Source organism: Mirounga leonina, unplaced genomic scaffold, assembly GCF_011800145.1.
Source record: "Mirounga leonina isolate KUSES-001 unplaced genomic scaffold, KU_Mleo_1.0 Mir_173, whole genome shotgun sequence".
Taxonomy (NCBI): domain Eukaryota; kingdom Metazoa; phylum Chordata; class Mammalia; order Carnivora; family Phocidae; genus Mirounga; species Mirounga leonina.
Window position 1 is genome coordinate 40,999,369 of NW_023270447.1, and position 23,090 is coordinate 41,022,458.

Sequence of the window (23,090 nt, forward strand, 5' to 3'; positions counted from 1 at the left end):
TGGAAAAGGCCAGGAAGAGTCAAAGAGAACCAGCAGTAACGACTTCAGAAAGTACCAGAAAAAATATGTTTCCTGAAAGTAAGGGGCTTACCTTAAACTGCAAAAGTAGCTACATCTCTCAAAGAAATGGAGCAAGAGCAGAACAGGTAAGGCAGAAGAGTCACAGGGATAGGGAGAAGAGGCACAGAGAGTTTCCAGGGAACCCACTAGCATCAGATCAAAGGGGCAGCAAAACTATGATCCTTAAGGTCAAGGTGATCACTATGAGATGTAGAAGACCTATTCCTTGTCTTTAAGAACCGGGGAGCACAGGACTGTTGGCAGACGATCCCCTGAACCAAATTTACTTTAGAGACTTAGAGGGAATGAGTCTACAGAAAAGCCATAATTATTGGAAGCAGACTGTTTCTGAGGCAGCAATAAAAGTGAATCTGCAATCTTTATTGCCACATGACAAACCACCCAAAGCAATGGCTTAAGAGCTACCAATTATTTGCCTACAATTGAATGAAGTCACAAATTGGGATGGGCTCAACTGGGTTGGCTGACTTCTGCTTCATGTGTTATCTCACTCAGCAGGTCTCACTCATGTATTTGGGCCTCAGAAGGGAGGCTTGGCATGTATTTCCAGGCAGCTAGCTCAGGCTTTTCATGTGGAGTTGGAATAGTTCCAAGTAGCAAGAGAGAGGGCAGGCTCCAATATTCACACTCCTTTGAAGTTTCTGCCCATATCATGTTTGCTAATGTTCCATTGGTTAGAGTAAGTCATATAGCTGAGACTAGAGTCAATGTGGGGGAGGTGCTACATAAGAGCATGGGTGTGGGGAAGTGTCAAATGTTGGGTCATTAATATAACAATCTGCCACAGAAAGTAAGCTTTTTAATTGAGAGAACAGGAAAACTACCTTGAATCCTCCATTTCAGGAGCTTTCTACAAAGACCAGCCAAAAATATACAATTCATTCTGGAGTGAGTAGTGATAAAGAAGAAACTGGCAGAGAAAGGATATGAAGATACTATAAGAAAGATTCTGGAAAGGAGCATCAACATCACCAAAAGATGTGGGGAAAAAAATTTGCCACAGAGCCAGTGAAAATTGTGACTATACATAGTGTTTCTCCAGCATCTGTGCTCTTATTCATTAAGCTATACTGACTCCCTAATGAAATATATTCCGCATTATGTTAATGAAACAATATAATCTATTATGCAATGTGACAAAGCACAAATGAAAAAACTCAAGAAAGAGATGAGGATGAAGTGAGCTGATATAAATCAGATATGAAGAAGAAAAAAGGACCAAACCAGAAACAGAAATGAGGACAATATTGGAAGAAACACAGAAGGGAATAAGCACTGTGGATGAGTAAGAGACAGCAAAGACATATATAAGAATAATGGTCAAAATTAAGTGAAAATAAAGAGAAGTATATTTTTAAGCATTGTGTAAAAATGGTAACAATAGATGAAATACGATGCAGAGCCAACATACCTATAATTGGAGTCTCTGCAGAAGAAAACCTTAGCAGTGGGACAGAGCAAATACTTTCTAACAAAATTATAAAAGAACTTTCCTGAAATTAAAACAAAAGTCTTGAATCTCCATATTGAAAGGAAACACCATGTACTAAAGAAAGTTGATTCATAATGGTTAAGCAAAGACATATGCTAACAAATTATTGAAATTTATTTATTTTGTTTTATTTTAAATTCAATTAATTAGTATATAATGTATTATTAGTTTCAGAGGTAGAGGTCACTGATTCATCAGTCTTATATAATACCCAATGCTCATTACATCATCCGCCCTCCTTAATGTCCATCACCCAGTTACCCCAACCCCCCACCCACCTCCCCTTCTACAACCCTCAGTTTGTTTTCTATGATTAAGAGTCTCTTATAGTTTGTCTCCCTCTCTGATTTTGTCTTGTTTTATTTTTCTTCTCTAAAAAAAGAATCTTTGAAGCGAAAAGCAAAAGATCAAGTCTTGTATAAGGAAAAAATAAGTCAACCTCACTTCAGTCTTCTCCGAAGCAAAGTCAATGGAAAAAAACATGAGCTTCTCAAGGCAAGGAAGTATGATCTAAGTATTTTATATCTAGCCAAGTTGTTTATCAAGTATAAAGACCATGTGTTTAAAACATTAAAAATCAAAGACTATTCTTTCTTCCTGAGGAATCTTAAATGGGAGGAAGCTTTCTTAAAAAGACTCATGGTGAACAACGAATATACTTGTATTCTAAAATTTAGACCATTAAAAATGTATGAATGTTATAGACTTTGAAAGTGTAGGGCTGACATAAGTCACAAATATTCAGAAGGAAAAGGAAAAAGATCGTGGTAATCGGAACAAATCCACTGATTGACTTATCTATAACTGCTGAGGTTAAAAATGTCATTTAAAGCTGACATACAAGTAGTACACTAAATGTGCATAACAGTGCAAAGATAAACAGTAGGAATTTAATGTTTTAAACAAAATATGATAGCGCAGAGTCAGGAAAAGAAGAAGGTGCAAACCAATTTATCGTTGCTCATAACTAATAATATCTAAAATAATAAAGGACTATGAACATGATATGAAGACTTAATATAAAGGTAGCTACTAGTAAGCAAATATATACTTTAATGCACACCTTCATAAATAGAGGAACCATAAACATACATGTACATGTACACACACACACACACACACACACACACAAATGTCTCCAAGAATTGACACAAATACTTCTAAATCAATACATATTTCAAGTTATTCTTTAAAGGCTCTTCAAATTGCATTAAAAGCAAACTTTATACTGTAGACAGATATGTTAGAAAGAAAGATTCAGAATGGTTGATAACAAAAAGGAAATCAAAGTTTTACCTGAACAATGCCCCACCCACACACACAAACATAAAGAAATAATAATAAAAAAGCAAAAGTTTGATCTTAATTTCAGACAAGTTGGATTCAGGACAAATAAGTATTGTATAAGACAAGACGACACTTTATAACACAAGAAGTAAAATTCACAATGAAGATGTGAAAGTTATGAATATCTATGATATAAAAGCATTGTAGCAACAACTTATATGACAATTTTACAACATTACAGGAGATAGAAAGACATATAGAAAGGAGATCAAAAATAGAAGAGTTTTACTCATCCCCCCTCATCTAACTGAGATATATCAGGGGCTATGCCTCAAAAGTAGAGACTGTATGCTTTTTTAAAGATTAATATCACATTCATGAAATGTGACCATATATCAAGCCATGAAGAAAACTTTAATAAAATCTGAAAATAAGGAGTCATGGACAACATTCTATAATCACAATGTAATAAAACTAGAAATTAAGAGGAAAATCAGAAAAACAAAAATCTCCATACCAGGAAATAAACAAAAAACTCTCTTAAGTACTCTTATGAACAAAAATGGTAGAGTTTCTAGAAAATAATGATAAATGAAAACACTACTCATCAGAATTCTGTGACACAGCATTAGCTAAATTAATTAAATAAGCACCAACTGAAAAAGATTAAAAAGCTATTAAAAAAAGAAGGAAAACAGTAGAAAAAACTAAGTAGTTTAGAAGAACAAATAAATGAGCATATAAAAGAAAGGAAAGTGATTAGAATTAATACATAACTCTAAAAGTTGGTTTTTTTTGAAATTATGAAAATAAGATATTTGAAATGATCATTAATCAAGAAAAAGATATAAGTATAAAAAATAAGAAAGGATAAAGGGTTAAAACATAGAAACAGAAAATGTTAAAATAATCCTAAAATATTTTAACATACTATATGTGTCTCCAACATTTTTTCATTTTTGCTGCCCCTAAGAGAAAAATTAAGTTTCTCCCCTGTGAGAGAAATTAAATTTTAAGGAATAAGATTTGTTGAGAGGGTAGAGATTTAAAGGGCTACAAACCATTGTAATATGAAAGATATATTGCTCCATTATAAATGCATGTTGTATGTAGAAAAATACATTTGAAAACCTGGGTAAAATGAATACTTTTAGTGGAAAATATAATTAACCAAAACCGTCCCTAGACTAGGACATAGAAATCCAAAGAGAAGAAATTATAAAAATTGCAATCCCCATCCTCCTCCAATGAATCACCAAGCCAATATGATCTTCATAGGGGAACTTTACCAAATTATTTAAAGAACAGATAAGCACAATGAGGTATCACCATGTGTACCAGTCGGAATGGCTAGTATCAAAAAAGACGAGAAATAACAAGCGTTGGCAAGGATGTGGCAAAAAGCGAACCCTTGTGCACTGTTGGTAGGAATATAAATTGGTACAGCCACTATGGAAAACAGTATACAAGTTCCTCAGAAAATTAAACATAGAAATACCATACAACCCAGTACTTCCACTTCTGGTTATTTCCCCAAAGAAAACAAAAACACTAATTTGAAAAGATATACGTACCCCTCTATTTATGGTCACGTTATTTACAATAGCCAAGATATGGAAGTAACCTAAGTGTCTATTGGTAGATGAATGGATAAATAAGATGTGATATGATACATATGTACACAATAAAATATTACTCAACTATAAGAAGAATAAAATCTTGCCATTTATAACAACTTGGATAGACCTAGAGGATATTATGCTAAGTGAAATAAATCAGACAAAAAAAGACAAACACCATGTGATTTTATTTATATGTAGAATCTAAAAAACAAAACAAATGAACAACAAAACAAACAAAACAGAAATGGCCTTCATAAATACAGAGAAGGCTGCAAGAAGGAAGGTAGGTTGGGGAATGGACGAAACAGGGAAGGAGATTGAGAGCTACAAACTTCCACTTACGAAATAAATAAGTCACAAGAATAAAAAGTACAGCATAAGGAATACAGTCAATTTAAAAAGTAGATAATTGTTATGATGTTTAAGTTATTAAAAAGCATAAAAACAGGGGCACCTGGGTGGCTCAGATGGTTAAGCGTCTGCCTTCGGCTCGGGTCATGATCCCAGGGTCCTGGGATCGAGCCCCACATCAGGCTCTTGGCTCGGCAGGGAGCTTGCTTCTCCCTCTCCCTCTGCCCGTCTCCCTGCTCATGCTCTCCCTCTCTCTCTCTCTCTCTGTATCTCTGTGTCTCAAATGAATAAATAAAATCTTTTTAAAAAAAAAAGCATAAAAAGAATGAATATTTTCAATTAAATGTTATAAAGTGATAATGAAATTAAAATCTAACAAAGTTTGAACATAAAGGAAACTTATAGATCAATCTTACTATAAATTCAGAATCCAAGAATGTAAGAATAATTCAACATTAGTAAATTCATTCAGATAAATAATCATATGGAAAGATCTAAAGAGAAAAAAAAATGTTATTTCTAGAGACATTGAAAAAGCATTTGATGGGCACCTGGGTGGCTCAGTCATTAAGTGTCTGCCTTCGGCTCAGGTCATGATCCCAGGGCCCTGGGATCCAGCCCCGCATCGGGCTCCCTGCTTGGCAGGAAGCCTGTTTCTCCCTCTCCCATTCCCCCTGCTTGTGTTCCCTCTCTTGCTGTGTCTCTCTCTGTCAAATAAATAAATAAAATCTTTAAAAAAAAAAAAAAGAAAGAAAGAAAGAAAAGGCATTTGAAAAACTCAACAGCCATTCTTGATTTTTTTTAAAGCCTCAATTATCTAGGAATATATGAATATTTTCTTAATAAGACAATATGTCTGTCTCAGCCTGAAAGCGATGTTTAAAGATCAGACATTAAAGGAAATTCTACTAAAATAAGGGAAAGGATCATGATGCGTTACAACTATTTTTAAATATTATTCTGGAGTTATAAGTCAGTGCAATAAGAAAGAAATTAAAGATAAAAACATCAGAATTTAAATAAAAACTTTAAGATTTAAAAAGAAAAAAATTAAAAACATTGGGATGCAGCAAAAAAATAAAGATAAAAACATTGGAATTAAGTCTGTAAAATTGTCACTATTTATAGAAAGTCTGAGAGTATATCTGGAAATACTATACAAATTTATTTGTTGCAACACTGTCTGGAATAATGAAAGATTGGAAGCAACTCAAATGGTTTTTAACAGGGACACAGTCTTACAATGGGATACTACTATGCAGATATAAAAAATAAAAAAATATATACTACTATGAAAATTTTCCAAGACATGTTACTAAGTTAAAAAAAAAAGAAAAGTAGGTTATATTTAAGTAACAAAGGGATAAAAGTAAGAATATATATTTGTCTTAATTGAATATGCATTTTAAACATCTCTGAAAGGATACCCAACAAACAAATAAAAGTGGTTACCTCTGGGAATTGGATGGGACATGGGTAACCAGCTTTTCAGTGAATTTTTATACTATTTGATTTGAAAATCATGATAATTGGGGCGCTTGGGTGGCTCAGTTGGTTAAGTGACTGCCTTCGGCTCAGGTCATGATCCTGGAGTCCCGGGATCGAGTCCCGCATCGGGCTCCCTGCTTGGCAGGGAGTCTGCTTCTCTCTCTGACCCTCCTCCCTCTCATGCTCTCTGTCTCTCATCCTCTCTCTCTCAAATAAATAAATCTTTAAAAAAAAAAATTTTTTTTTAAAGAAAATCATGATAATTATTAGCCATCAAAGTAGTAAATAAAATAAAATTAAAAGTCATTAGGCATAATGTGAATTATGTGTTTTTATCTGCCATCCTTTCTTTAACGTTGAAGGAAAAAAATGTACCATGCCAAAAAACAATGAGAGTACTATACGTACTTTCTTTTTATGAAAAGGTCAAACTAATTCCCACATGCAGGGTATAATCATGTTAGTAGGCGTGATTCATGTGGTTATTTCAGGTACATAATCTTCCTTTTTTATTAATCATATATTCAAGTGTCAAAAGGAATGACAACTTTTTTTTTTAAAGGTTTTATTTATTTGACAGAGAGAGAGACAGCAAGAGCAGGAACACAAGCAGGGGGAGTGGGAAAGGGAGAAGCAGGCTTCCTGCCAAGCAGGGAGCCTGATGTGGGACTCCATCCCAGGACCCTGGGATCATGACCTGAGCTGAAGGCAGATGCTTAACGAGCCACCCAGGCGCCCAGGGATGACAACTTCTAAGGAAATGATGTATTTACCCTAACCCTTTTTTTTTTTTTTAAAGATTTTATTTATTTATTTGAGAGAGAGAATGAGAAAGAGAGAGCACGAGAGGGGGGAAGGTCAGAGGGAGAAACAGACTCCCCGCTGAGCAGGGAGCCCGATGCAGGACTCGATCCCGGGACTCCAGGATCATGACCTGAGCCGAAGGCAGTCGCTTAACCAACTGAGCCACTCAGGCGCCCTACCCTAACCCTTTTTAAATGCTCTTTTATATTAGACTAAGCCAAGATGGGCTGAGTTTGAAAGCATGAAGTTAAGCCTAGCCACTGAATGAACGGGCTGCATCTACAAGTTCAATGCTGATGTTCTCAAACCTCAGTGCTTAGGTGGAAACCAAAAGTCATCCACTGGTCATGTCAGCCTCAGGAAGACATCCAACTCATCTCACAGAGAGCCACCTGGCAAACATTTAAAGTCAGGTCATAGTCAATACTGGAAGAACAGGGGGCACCTGGGTGCTCAGTTATTGGGCGTCTGCCTTCAGCTCGGGTCGTGATCTCAGGGTCCTGGGATCAAGCCCCGCATCGGGCTTCCTGCTCCGCGGGAAGCCTGCTTCTCCCTCTCCCACTGCCCCTGCTTGTGTTCCCTCTCTCGCTGTGTCTCTCTCTGTCAAATAAATAAATAAAATCTTTAAAAAAAAAAATACTGGAAGAACAGGGTCATGTGTGGTCTGGGAAATTGCAGACCTGCCCTGGTTTCACCTCTGTGACCTGTTCTTTGGGAGAGTGATTCTAAACAGACAGTGACCTATTTTGAAGTGAAAACACAGCTTGAAGGCAATTCACATCTTCATGTTTTCCTCTACAACCTACCTCATAAATAAACTTCAATTCTTCCTGGTATTCTAAGCACTAATATAGATTGTGACATATAAAGTTGGAAAGTCCACTAATTTCATCTATGAGACCCAGAAGAGTAGTGGTGGTACTAAAGTTGACAGTCTTCGCTATATTGGGATATAGAGTAGTCCCCTGGCAGTAGAAGTTGCCAGGATTTTATATAGTCTTGAATATGTGGTTATTCATAATATGTACTCCAGAGAACTGTTGGAAGATTGAGTGAGAAAATACGCATAAAATGCTTGGCATAAATTTGACTCATTCACTTATTTCCAGACTAGTGAACAGAATCAATTTGCTTGGCCATAATGAAACCAACCCAATCCTCCTATCTTGTATATAGCTATTAAGCCATTATTTAAGTATTTGGAGAATTCTTAACATGATTTTAAACCACAGTCCTACATTGACTTAAAACTTGTATTTTCTTACCATTTCCATGAGAATTTATGGTAATGAATGTTTACCAAATGATTTTGGGTAGTAACTTCTAGTCTGGACACAAGCACTATTAATTCCACAAATGACAAACAGTAGTGTATGACAAATATCAATTTTGAATGTAGCATATGTAGCTCCAATGAGCTCATTTACACATCATCATATGAACTCTGTAGGCAGGGAAGGGCAGAAAACATCCCCATTTTTAATGGTAGCATTGCAAAGTAAGCCTTAAAAAAAGAAAAAAGAAAAGCTTATTTAATGATCAATATTATAAAAGAAGACTTTGCTCCATGTTCATTCATTCAATCAACATTCATCAAACATAAAACACATATCGAACAGTCCCATGTTCCATGAACAGTGCTGAGTGCCTAGAATATAGTGTTGAACAGGATGAGCACCAAGACTGCCAATGACTATCAAGTGTCACACTCAGCTTCTGACTAGTCCAAAACAGAATCTGCCGAGGCACTTTCAGCTGAGCATCTGGCTTTTGCTGACTTTTCTACAGAAAGCACAGCTATAATTTGGCTGTAGTGGCTTAGAGTTAAGGTACAGATGTTCAAGTTCAACTGTGAATTAAGACATGGCAAAAACCAGTCCATCATTCTGGTTATGGGGCCCTGGTTTTCTGGAGCTACATAGTGACTGTCTCAGTTTGCTTGAGCTGCCATAACAAAATAGTATAGAGTCAGTGACTTAAATATTTCTCACAGTTCTGGAGACTTGCAAATCCAAGATCAAAGTGCCAGCAGGGTTGGTGTTTGGTGAGAGCTCTCTCCTTGGGTTGCAGGTAGCCACCTTCTCTGTGTGTCCTCACATGACCTTACCTCAGTGCATGACAGGACTGGGGGGGGGGGGGGGAGGAGAGAGAAGCAAGCTCTCTAGCGTCTTTTTATCGGGGCATTAACCCCTCATGAGGGCCCCACCCTCATTACTCCATCTAAACCTAATTAGTTCTCAAAGCCCTTGTCTCAAATACCATCACACTGGGGGGCTATGGCTTCAACACATGAATTTGGGGTGGAGGATGTCACAATTTAGTCCATAGCAGTGACCTAGGACAAGAAGCAATAGACCAAGCAGAAAGATTAGGCCCATGATACTCCGAAAAATATTAACCCATATACTCAACACACTGAATGCTGCTTTATAAATTTGTAACTCATCAATTTATAGCTGGTATATAAAGCCATAATTCTAGATAAGTTTACCTGTGCAATGAATTTAGATAGCAAAGAGGAGAGATTTAAGAACTATGCCCTAGAGTACACCAATACTTAAAATTCATGGAGATAACCAGCAACAGAGACTGAGAATCAGTGTCGAGAGAGATAGAAAGAGAACCAAGAGAAAAAGTGATAGTCCTAGAGCATGTCAGTAAAATGTTTAAAGAAGGTGAGAACTACCAGTCAGGTCAAATGCTGGTTTCGTTCAAATAATATAAGGACTGAAAGCTGAACAGTTTTTGTTCATTTGGAGATCACTGATGGCCTTGACAACAGTCAGAGTTGGGGAGAGAAATGTGAATAGGGTGGATTCAAAAAAGGATGGAAGGGAGCAGATAAGTGGATACAATGATTTTAGGCAGGTCTTCTGAGGACATCTCTATACACAGGAATGAGGCAGTAGCTGGAGAGGCAATTTGATTAGAACATTTAGTGTGCTCTCTGTTTATAATCCAGCAGCCTGGAAAAACTGATGAAGCAATTGGGGGGCACCTGCAGGAACAATATCATGGAGGAGAAAAGAAGGAATGAGGTACTTTGTATCAGTGGAGGGAGCCTTAGCTAGGAGCAAGGACAATTCATCCATTCAACTAGGAGTGAAGTTGTGGTCTATGGATAGAGTTACAAGTAGCTAAGACGATGTCGTGGTGGCATTATGTGAAAGTATTACAAATATGCCTGTTTTCTTAATAAAAATAGGGGCTGTAGGGTCATCAGCACAGGGTGAAAAGAAGGCCTAAGGTATTGGAGGTTTGGGGCAAGAGAAGGAAAGAAACAGTTATCTAAAAGACTGGAGAGTGAATTAACTAGGAATAAAAATATAATGGATTTGTCTCCACGAGGACTGCCTCGACCTTAAGGGTCATAAATGTAACATGAGAACAGTCAGCATCATTGTACATTTTTCTTCAGGCATATTCAGCTGCCCAGATACAGGCACAGAGGAAATGATGTTGGATTAAATCAAAATTCAGTCTCACCAAGTCAATAGAAAAAGTCAGTAGTGTAAATCAAGGAGTAAGTCTAACAATTAACAATGGTATCCAAGCTGGCAAAGAGGGAATGAATGACATAAAGAATAAAAAGGATAGCAAATGGGTGTGAAATTAAAAAAAAAAAAATGTATTGGAGATGAAACTTTTCAGAAAAGGAGAGACTGAATCCTAGAAAGGAAACATAACTTTGCTAAGGAGTGGCCTGCCACAGAGTATCCTTTTTTTTTTTTAAATCACCTATGAGACTGGTCTGGTACCAACCTCTGGTCCGGGTACCAACCCAATTTTTTTTTTTTTAATATTTTATTTATTTATTTGACAGAGAGAGACACAGCGAGAGAAGGAACACAAGCAGCAGGGGTGGGAGAGGGAGAAGCTGGCTTCCTGCCAAGCAGGGAGGCTGATGCGGGCCGATCCCAGGACCCTGGGATCGCAACACGAGCTGAAGGCAGACGCCCAGCGACTAAGCCACCCAAGCACCCCCAACCCAATTTTCTTAGGTAGCCTATGAACACATTGGATTCTCACATAAGATTGATCCTTGTTCCTTATTAGTGAGCTTATTGTACCTTATAAAATGAGATTTGTCAAGTACAGAGCTGCAGGCATGGCCTTGGTTGCATAACTGATTTGTTTAATCATACGCTGATAGAAAAGAACAAAGGTTATTGTTGAATATATAAACAATACATATTATCACTGAAAAGTTAGAAGGGGGGCGCCTGGGTGGCTCAGTCCGTTAAGCATCAAACACTTGGTTTCAGCTCAGGTCATGAGCTCAGGTCTTGAGATCAAGCCTTTTGTCAGGCTCCACATGGAGCCTGCTTAAGATTCTCTTTCCCTCTCCCCCTCCCCCCTCAAAATAAATAAATAAGTAAATAAATAAATAAATTTTTTTTAAAAGAGGAAAAAAAAGAAAAGTAGGAAGACTCAGTAAAAGATTTGTTTCTGATTCTGTAGGGCTTAGCATCAAATACTATTTTTAAAAAAGTTTCATTTCAGTTTATAAAAGCATAGTCTCCCAAATGGGTTAGAAATAGCTTACAAGGAGAGAAAAAGGACTTCCTCATATATACATTTAAAAAGAGAATATTAAAGGTACTACAGCAATAATCCAAACAAACACCAATTCACTTTCCTTCCACAGGCTATGGTGTTAATCTGGGTACTGTGTCAGCAGTCAGCTTTCGGATACACATCGGCTTCCAGGACTGGAAAAAGTCCTAAAGATGTTGACTCAGTCAGAAAATTATCTAACTGAAATAAACTTGGAGGCACGTACCCAACAGTTTATGTTTTTACACACCAATTACTCAGAGTAACTGATACAGTCCTTTCTGCAAGGCTCTGAGTCTGTCCATATATGTTGAAGACACATGTAAGAGCCTGAAGCTTATATAGTAGGATCTTTAAGCAAGTATCAAAGGAAAGCAACAACCTATTTGAGAATGAGACTGAGTGATTGTGGTTATTTTAATCCAATAACTAATAATATCGGAATGGAGAAGAGTAAAATATTCTATTATGTGCAGTACATTACTAACTCCTAAGAGGCAGATCAATGTTTCCGTTAAGGTTAAGAACATATTATGGATCACAAAAGCACTGAAAAATCTCCAGAGCCTTCCCATAAAAGTACACAATGTGTGAAATATCTCTATGGATATCGTGTTTCCTATACAAACTTAACCTAAGAAAGACTGAGCACATTTTCTGATTTGACAATTCTTCCCAGGCAATAGCATTCAACTAATTAAAAAACTGGGAGCATATCAAACAAGCCTAATTATTTTTAGCACTCTTATTTTTATAAGGCACAATAAGAAACTTTAGAAAATTTCCAGGGCTTTATGAGAAAACCCAAAAACAACTGAAGGTGTAAAAAAAATCTCCAAAATTTTCTTCTGTTTTTTTCTTAATTTAGAACCCAGTCTTGAGAAGGAAAAAGCAAAAAACAAACAAAAAACCAAAAAACTGTAAAAAGCTGTAGTTGATTAAGATTGAATCATGGGGGGCACCTGGGTGGCTCAGTTGGTTAAGCGACTGCCTTCGGCTCAGGTCATGATCCTGGAGTCCCTGGATCGAGTCCTGCATCGGGCTCCCTGCTCGGCGGGGAGTCTGCTTCTCCCTCTGACCCTCTTCCCTCTCATGTGCTTGCTCTCTCTCATTCTCTCTCTCTCAAATAAATAAATAAAATCTTTAAAAAAAAAAAAAAGATTGAATCATGGGTGGCCAAAATGAGTGAAAGTGGCCAAAAGGTACAAACTTCCAGTTATAAAATAAATAACTCCCTCAGATTTTGTCCTTTACTATGCTTTTTCATGTTCTAAAACAGGATGAGCTTTTACTTTAGGACAAGCGTACTCTCATTATTCCTTAAAAAACAAAATCATGTACCCAGTTGTATTTCTCTTAAGACAGCCTCTACCACCCATATTAAGTATAACTTTTAATTAAAGTGGCAACTTCTGTTTTACAGAGAAAACCAAATGTAGGAATTGGTAATAGTCTATCAATCACAAGTCTCTTAGCTGACAAGCAAATCTCATGAATACACACAGTTCAATAAATTACAGACACACACATCTCCCTTTTGATCTTTCATGTCTTCTTAAAAAAGCTAAAATGACCATGTTTATTAATATAACCCAAAGATATATCCACTCTGTGGAGTATATAAAAATAAGAAGCAAAAGTTTATGAACTTAAAATTATTCTTAGTAATCAATGTTTCAGAATTCCACCTGAATTGTAAGTTATCCAGCTACTCAAAGATTATTCAAAAATAATTCAATTTGACATTAATACGAGTATTTAAGTTACCTAAAGATCTTGGAAACTATGAGTAAGCTGACACATTATAAAACATGATTATTGTTACAAAAATGTTTGTTGGAATTATGATTCAATTCAGCCAAACAAAAATTTGCATTATTCACAATATCAAACAATAATGTTAACTTATTTGATCAGAAAATCAATATACGAAGTTTTGAAATTTTAGCTTAACTAGTCTTTTCATGAGAAAACAAACCCAAACCTCTTTTTAAAACTATGCTTACTTCATACTCTACAATGATTCATTCAAGGAAAAGACAAAAAGTTATTTTTGCTTTTTTAAATGAAAATCACTAAACCAGTCTCATTTGTCCAAAAATTCATCATAACTATGTCAACTAAGATTCTTATCCAAAAATTATTCTAAGCTAGCTGCTTATGTAAAAGGAATTTTTTTTCCCCTTAAGGGTCTAGCACATTTACAATAATTATAAGTCTGGATTCTTCATATTTGTGAATTTGATAACTTCTGTTTTATAAGCACTTATTTATCTCATCAAATGAATCAGAACAAAGTTCCAGTAATTGAAGAGACAATATTTTATTAACACTTTCCACAGTTAGGAAACCACTTTCCTGTTCACAGGCACCCAGAAACATGGAGTTTTTAGTTTATGTTATGACTCAGTCACAGGTCAGATGTAAACATAAAAAATACAAAAATGCACTGATCTAGCTCTCACACAACTATTTTTCTCCCTAGTAGCCATGAAATTCTTACTCCATTTGAGCTCACAAAAAGACACAAGCCAAAAAGACGAACAGACTGGATTCTGGTTTCTCTTACCCAGCAGAGAATAGATCTACGCCAGCCTCTTGCAGCAATCACCAAAGCCAAACACAAGAAAATCCTATCATAAAGCCAAACACACTGTTTTAAGATCATAAAGCCAAGGGGCACCTGGGTGGCTCAGTCGTTGAGCGTCTGGCTTCGGCTCAGATCATGATCCCAGGGTCCTGGGATCGAGTCCCACATCGGGCTCCCTGCTCAGCGAGAAGCCTGCTTTTCCCTCTCCCACTCCCCCTGCTTGTGTTCCCTCTCTCGCTGTGTCTCTCTCTGTCAAATAAATAAATAAAACCTTTAAAAAAAAAAAGATCATAAAGCCAAATGCACAGTTTTAAGTGATACCTACAGGGAGTAATTTACCAGCGAGGACAGAACTGGGGTGGGGGTGGGAGGGGAATGGGAAATGAAACTAGAGAATAAGAAAATGTAGGGCACCTGGGTGGCTCAGTATTTAAGCGTCTGCCTTCAGCTCAGGTCATGATCCCAGGGTCCTGGGACTGAGCCTGGAATTGGGCTCCTTGCTCAGCGGCGAGCCTGCTTCTCCCTCTCCCACTCCCCCTGCTTGTGTTCCCTCTCTCGCTATCTCTCTGTCAAAAAATAAATAAAATCTTAAAAAAAAAAAGTTTTCTTTAAAAAAAAAGAAAATGTAAGTTGTCTTATCACTTGGAATTCACTCAGGGAGCCAAGGGAAAATGTATCTGGGCTTAGTGGCTCATGAGGTATACACCTCTGGCCGCATAATATACTTTTCACAGGTGAGTTTTATTGGACACCTTGGCCGATGAACTGCCAAGTTGTTAAAGTCTAATTCTTAAAAGTTTAAAAATCATGACATCATCCAAATACAAAACAAACATGTGTCAAAGATTTTTATTTAATTCATTAAACAGGCCCAAGAACATTTTAGGAGCAAGAGGTATATAGGGAATTTAATCAAAGAATGTCAGGAGAAGAGAGTTGGCTTATATACAAAAGTGTTTAATGTCTTGCAATAAGTTGTAAGCTTTTCGGTATCTGTTTTACCAGACAAAAATCTATAACTTAACTTCTGCTCCCACTGAGGTGTCCAGTACCCTAGTCAATACAAAAACTCAACCAGTACTAACCCTGACGGAGCACACAGTCATTTCTTTTGCCTATTTCCAAGTTTTAGATAATTTAAAATCCATTTTCCATTATGATAGCTACCCCTTTTCTTTTGTATAAAATTAGTAAGTGTCCAAGTCTTCTCTTGATCTAGACTCAGCCTTTGAGTTTTCTGATTTTCCACCTTGGCTCTCTCTCCAAGGAACCGGTTTCCATCCCCACATCCCTGGCCCATCCCTTCACTTGAGGTCAGAGGTTTGGGCCAGGCTGGGGATGAGCTCCTTTAGTTCCCTTTTTTTCCTCCTGGTCTTAGCTCTAGCTGGGGGATGGCAAGAGCCGTGAGTGGAAACAAGTAAGGAGCTAGAAGTGAGGCAGGTCTAGCATCTAATATGTACACTAGTAATACATCAAGAAGAGAATCAATTACATGTGGGAGGAAGACCTCAGAGAGGGCAGGGCTTTTCGACTATTTACAATTTCAGGACTTAGGAAACCCCATGAGAAGAGTCAGGGGTATCTAACAAAAGCACAAGGTCTTCCTGCCTCCTCCTCACTATTCTCGTGTATCTAGAACCTGTCTCCTTAACTTTTCCTCTGGCCCACCCACCAACATACGGCCTTTTTTCTGGGAAACATCTAAGCTGTCTCTAACATACTTATGCTTTTTTTTTTTTTTTACCCAGTTAATTTTTACGTATGGTGATTGACTAAGCTCAATTCTCCAGGTGTAGGTATTCAGAGCTTAATGATGAACACCCTAGAGTATGTCACGTAGGCATTTGCCCATCTTTCAGTTATTCTGCAAAGTAATGATGTCTTGGAGGAATGAACTGGAACAACTCTGTAAGATTAAAATTTTATTATAAGCCATTGGGAGCATGAATGTACAGAGGTAATACATTTTCAAATTCCTTGTAACTACTGTCAGAAACAGTTTAGAGATTATTAACATGGAAAGAATATTAAAAATATAATTTGTTTCTCCTATTTTATTGGCCCAGTTTATATTCTGTGTTTTGCTAAGCTTGGGTGATCTGTGACATTTGTCTTCAGTCAGTAAAATCCTTTGCTCTCTTGGCGATTACACAGTCAAAAAAGCTTAGCTTGCCCATGTTTCCGTGAATTTGTTTCAAGGACTTTTTTTTTTTTAAGATTTTTAATTTATTTTTTAGAGAGAGAGAGAGAGGATGAGCAGAGAAGCAGGCTCCCTGCTGAGCAGGGACCAGATGCGGGACTCGATCCCAGGACCTTGGGATCATGACCCGAGCCGAAGGCAGATGCTTAACAGACTGAGCCACCCAGGTGCCACCCAGGTGCCCTTCAATCACCCTTTAGGAGTGATTCAGAAATGGTCTTTAAGCGTTGGGTCAGAACATGATAGGGAAGAGAAAAAGAAAAGAGAGGTGTGTTTTGAAATATTTCCTAGGTGATTCCGATATTCTTATATGGTTTCCTGTTGAGAATGGCCACTGGTAAGTGTTTGAAATGATGGCTTTGGAACAGATAAATTAGGTGTGGAATTTAAGGAGCAGATCTACAAAAACCAATTTAAAAGAAGTAACTCTGGAAGCACAGATGGCCAACAGGCTAATAGAAGAGAGTTAAAATGATGATTGGTGGGTTCAGAAATCAAGACTCGTAGTCTTGCCTCTGCTCTCAAGAAAAGATATTGGTAAGGGTTTTTTTTTTCCTTTATGATATATCAGGTTTTTCAGTGGGAAAAGCAAGATAATTATATGGTGCCTTTCAGAATTTGTAAGAATTCCCATTTTAAAAAGAAGTCAAAGTTTCTGATTCCCTGTACTCGGGTCTTACAAAGGAGTACACTGCTTACTAATGCTTTTATAACAGACCAATTCGCACAGTAAGATCCCAATCTTCAGATAATGTACAACTACTAAGACACCTTTTAGTTTTTCATCAGCTGTTTATTGAACATTCTTGGTTATTTGAAAGTAATTAAGTCCTGATGAATGCCTAGATGATTTATATGTATGCTACCCAACCTTTTTCAGAGTTTCTAAATAGTAATATATTAATGTCTCAATTTTTTAAAAACGGGCGAGCTTTCACAGCAGGAAGGCAAGATAATTTTGAGCGTGCAGTACTGAATGTTATTGTCTGAAATGAGAAAGAAAAAAAAAGTGGCTGAGTGCAAAATGAGTAAGACAGAAAGCTACATAGAATGTGGCTCCCACCATGTATAGCACATCAGCAGATCACGGCCTCTGAGTATAAATAAGGAGCAAATCAAAAGGGGAAACACTTTGCCAAGCCATAGAGCTTTCTTCATATTTTCTGATGTTGTATAGCATATATTTTCCTCTATAATAATAAATCCTTTTCTGTAAGATGACTTGGTTCTGGCATTCAGAGTTGGTTTCCCACAAAAAGTAAAAAGAAAACCAGGCTGATGCCCAGGTGGTAGTATCTGAGAGGCAGTGTGGTGTAGTGGAGAGAGTTTGGGGTAGAAATGCCAAGACATAGGTAGTGTTTCCACTGAGTCTCTTTGGCCCAAACGTGTAATTTCTCTGCAGCTTAATTTCCTTTTCTATCTAAGAAATAAAATACTTTCTCATCTATTTCACATCATTTTTCAAGGCTCAAGAGAGAAAACCCATGTGATAACACAAGTAAACTGTAAAGCACATTTTAATTTGCCATATAAATACAAGGGATATAAGGAATTGCAAGTATGAAGGGATCAAAAGATTCCCTGATCAAAACACATCTCTCAAAGAGCCCAATTATAACTTTTCAGTGTTATTTTCTTTCCTGAATTGCTTTGAAACTTTGGAACATAACCTATTAGCTTCCCGGATTATCAGTAGTTCTTTCAGGGCCTTGTTAAGCACATCTGATGGTTGCCTGTTTGGAAACCATGCTCAACTAAAGATTTGTGTTGTTTCCTCTGTGGCAGTCTCTGCTTTAAGGGGCTGGATCACATCAGAGTCAAGGGTCTCTCTGGCCAGCCTACATGGGCAGATCCAGCCGCTGAAGAGCAGCAAGGTCATGCTCTGGGTATATTACACTTCTTGCAGTGTTCCCAATTGGACTGAGAAACAAGATAGTCATTTTCTTGCCAAGATTTAACTGCTCCTTTTAAAATGGGCACAGTGGAAATAAAATAAAATAAAATAGCCACAGTGATTCACTCATATCTTATTATGCATAGGCTTTATGATCTGCCCTATGTTCAAGTCCCAGCCTCATCAACTGTGTCACCATGTTTACCTTTGTCTACAAAATGGGGGTAATAGTCAGGTCACCTGAAAAAGACCTGAATGAGGAAAGACAGCAGGTAGGATCAATGTGTTCTATAGGCAGGGCTCAGGAGTAACACACATCACTTCTACCAAGACTTCAGCCACTGCCTTCTGCACCAAGCCACCATCATTTTTCACTTGAACTATTACAATAGCCTCCTACATGATCTCCCTGCTTCCTTCTCTGTATTCTTTTATTTTATACAAGTATCTGGATGAACAGTAAAAGACGTCAGATAATATTGTAGCAGGTAATGGCTTGCTACCAATTATTCATTGAAGACTTTGTAATCTTTAATGGCTGTTCCAGGTGGCTCAAACACTCCAGTGGCTTCCTCCCTCATTCAGAATTAATTCTAATCCCTTACCATAGTTCTCAAGGCTCCACCTTACACCTTCTGGTCATCCCACGCCTCCAAGGAAAACCACCACCTAACTTCTAGCCTCAGAAATTCAAACCTGTTTGTTTGTTGTTTTTTAAATTGAGTTGCTGATATTCATAAATCAGGAAATACATATTTCTCCATTCTTTGAGAAATCAGATTCGGCAACCCTGGGTGAGTGTTTGCTCAAGGCAGGCTCACCTGGCTCACCTTATTTTGTCACTTGCCTGGTATAAGAGCTTGCAACACTTGCCTTTTTCCATCTCTTGATCTCAATATCAATGTCTTTGTACTTTTGACCACCCCAAGCCTTTTGCATAACAAGGTGGTGTTAGACAAATAAACAAATAAAGAAGGAAAAAAACATAAAAAGTAGTATAAAAAAGGTAGTACATATATGCTTGGATAACAAGTAATTCAATGCATGCGTGTAACAATGTTAGCTATAACAAGCACCATCTGAAAATTAATAGGAACAATTTTTTGAGGATTTCAAACAAATATGACTTTCAGCATAACTGTACCTAAAGTATTTAAACACAGCTCATCAGAGCCTCTATTTGTCATAAACTTTTGAGTTTATTGTTGGGACTACACAAGTAAATAAAGCCAGGATAACATGTTAGAGATCCCTTAAATATGGTTGCAGTTGTAGTTCAACAACCAGGGCTAGAGAAAAAGGTCATTAGTTCTTTTAAAACAGAAAGAAAATGAAATTATCAACTGGGAGGCCACTACAGGCTCTTGGCTATTTACACAGAAAGGAATTTACTACAATTGAGAATCATATCTGTTCATTATGTCTGAGTCTTCAATATAAACACAAAATAGCCCTAAAGTTTGTAAAAGAAAAGTAACCATAACCTGTATGTAGTAAGGTGAACAGGGCTTGCTTATGTATTTCCCAAACATTTTCATGTATATTATCTTGTAAGGAGTAAATAAACCACAATAATCAAAATGTTTCTACCTTAGTTGATTGGAAGATCTAGACCCTATTAAAGACCAAGGATTAACAAGTCAAGTGTGAATGTTGAATTCCAGATTAATGAGTGGGGTGGGAAGAATTCCCATTTCCATTCTTCAGGCTCTAACTGTCCTTTTAGGCCAGCCTTTGTATAAGTAGGATTTGGTCAAGAAACAAAAGCTACACAGTAATTTAAACAGGGAAATCTTAACATGAAGAATTATTATGCTATCACATGAGTGTAATTATAAGGGTAGAACCAGAACTCTAAAGACATTAGATCTGAGGGAGAATACTCAAGGAAGGATAATCTTGGAAGTGTGGTTGAAGAAAATGATGGATGATGGAGAAGTTCACTGGGTTGCACATTTCAGTCTCCAGGAAAACAACCTAGGAAGGGAGGTAGGCAAGCTGAGACTGGAGGCGGATACGCAGGAGGAATGAGATCACAGAGTGAAAGAGGTGCATACTGGGCATGTGAGGCCTGAAGCACGTAACATCTGCAGCAGAAAACTATGGAGACCAAACCTCCAGTAGTACAGTCAATCGAAGGCCGATAGACAGGCATGCAGAGAAGTAAGGTGTCATTGTGGATGCTTCTGGAACGGGGTGCTGGAAAGCCTAGAAAGGGGCCTACTGCACATCTGGGCCTGGTTTGGGCTGCGGCAGCTCTAGGCTTCTGCACAGGACCAAAGTCAAGGATGGCCAGCTCAGTATTTGTGCACATGAGGTTGAGGAGAAGATGCAGGGAACAGTGATCTGGGCCCTATGGGGCTCTTGGTCTTTCCATTGCTGCCCATTCAATGCCATGAGAACATAAACAACTTACTTAACCTTGCTAAGACTCTATTTCCCCATTCATCAAATCAGCATAATGGTATCGACCTCAGGGGATTATAGTGATGATTAAATTAAATGGTTTATCACATGTAAAAGGCTTAATATGTTAATAACACATAATCAGTGATCATTGTATATTTCCCATCTCTACCCTCGATTTACTGTCAGTATGATATTGAGAAGTGACTCATTCTGTAAATACTACTGCTGTTTTCTGAGTACTGTCCTTGGTGTAGAATCCTTCCCCTAGAGACTTCCTTCTTCAAGCCCCCCGTTATCATCCATAAAAGTGATGTGACAATACTAATTTAATTTCAAAGGGTCGTTCTGACAATTTAAATGAATTCATGGATGTGAAATATCTTTATTCCTGTGTTACTGATGAAGCCATAACCACATACCGGGAAAATATGTTTTCTTTAGCTTTAGAACATGAGACTGGTGAAGCCTTTACTTTATTCCCCATTTTCAACAAAAGAGGTTTAAATGTTGGCAGTGAAAACATTCTAATATGGAATTCTATGCCTTTTAAACTTTTCTGAAGTGAACTTGATTCTATTTGGATAGAACGATCACATGTTCTTTTACTAGAAAGGAATGATATCACTTTATTACAGAGAAAATGGTTTTACATCATTATCTAGGAGTGGCTTTCACATCAGCTACTCAAGTTATCTGATTGCAAGAGAGTTTACAGCTACAGATTAGTAATTCTCAAACTGGAAATTAACTTATTTTTAATTTTTTTGGTCTGTTTTCTAAAGTTCTATTGAACAGACTCCCCTACTCGTTTAACACATATACACATTTTATAAAGGTTTGTCTTGAAGGATATAGGATGTAGGATTTTGCTGACTCCAAAATACTGAGATTTAAAAGAAAAAAATGAAATAGAACTCATTATTTATAAAATTCTGACATAAATAAAGAAACAGAAGTAAAAGAAGATCATTGTCCCATATCGAACTGTTGTATTCATCTCAGTTCCTTCATTAAATTAACATCCCCTGAGTGCTTATTATGTGTCAGGCATTATGTGAGACTCTGGATTTATCCCAGCTCTCAGGGAGGTTACAATCTCGCCAAAGAAAAACTTTAAACAAATAATTAATGACTCGCCCTTATGTGAACTGTGAGCAAAAAGAAGTGCCAGTGCTGCCCATTTGTATAATGGGGGGATCCGAACCAGTCTTGGGGGTCAAGTAAATACTTAAGGTATTAGCTGAGTCTTAAGGATCAGTGGAAGTTGGTTAAACATTTTAAAAATATTTGGGCTACTTTATTTCTTCATTTCTAGATTGTGCAATCATTTTCTTTGCACACTTTTAATACAAATTGCATCTGCTTTTAAACAGGTATGTATTAGTTTTATTTTTTTTAAGATTTTATTTATTTGAGAGAGCAAGAGAGCACAATGGGGAGAGGGGCAGAGAGGGGGGAGAAGCAGGCTCCCCGCTGAGCAGGGAAGCCCAAGGACTTGGGACTCCATCCCAGGACTCTGGGATCATGACCTGAGCTGAAGGTAGACGCTTAACCGACTGAGCCACCTAGGCACCCATAAACAGATATGTATTAATTTTAGATGTTATCTCATGGCATGTCCTAGAACATTAGTGAAGTGTTATTTTTGCAATGGTTGTTTTTACATAGCATTGTACCCTTTTCCTCGACTCCCCACCTCATATTCCGGTCATAGACCCTCCCTCCCTGGCTCCAGGGGTGGACATATGACCATGAGTGGGCTAATATTGTACGCAATCACCTGGTCCAAAGATAGGCACAACCTCTGGCCAAGTAGGATCCTTGCAATTAACTGAAGCTGGTTGGGAAAAGTTTGCTTTCTATTCTAGAAATAAATCTGTAAAGATTTTTGGCCAGAGATCCCTGTGGCTATAGTTGTATGCTTGTGGGAAGAGGTGGCTTGGGAGCACAAAGTTAATGTGCAGGGTGAAGTACAGAAGAGATATTAACATGGAAATGGAGAGAGGGGTGCAAGAGTGAGAGCAAGGGAGAGACAAGGGGGTCAAGTCCCTGCATGCAGTTACCCCTGAGGCCAGGCCAAAGGTCCAGCCAGCCTGCCCTCTTGTTGTTTAGGGGTTCCTGACAAATCAATCTTAGGCAGATTTGAACGCCCACTAGCAACCAGCAGAGTGTCTTGTTGACTATATTAATAATTTTCTTATTTTAGTACCTGACACATAGTAGGAACTTAATAATTATTTGTTGAATGAATGATTCAAGAAACAAAATTGTTAAAATAGTACACTGAACACACAGTTTCATGGCTGATGTTGTGT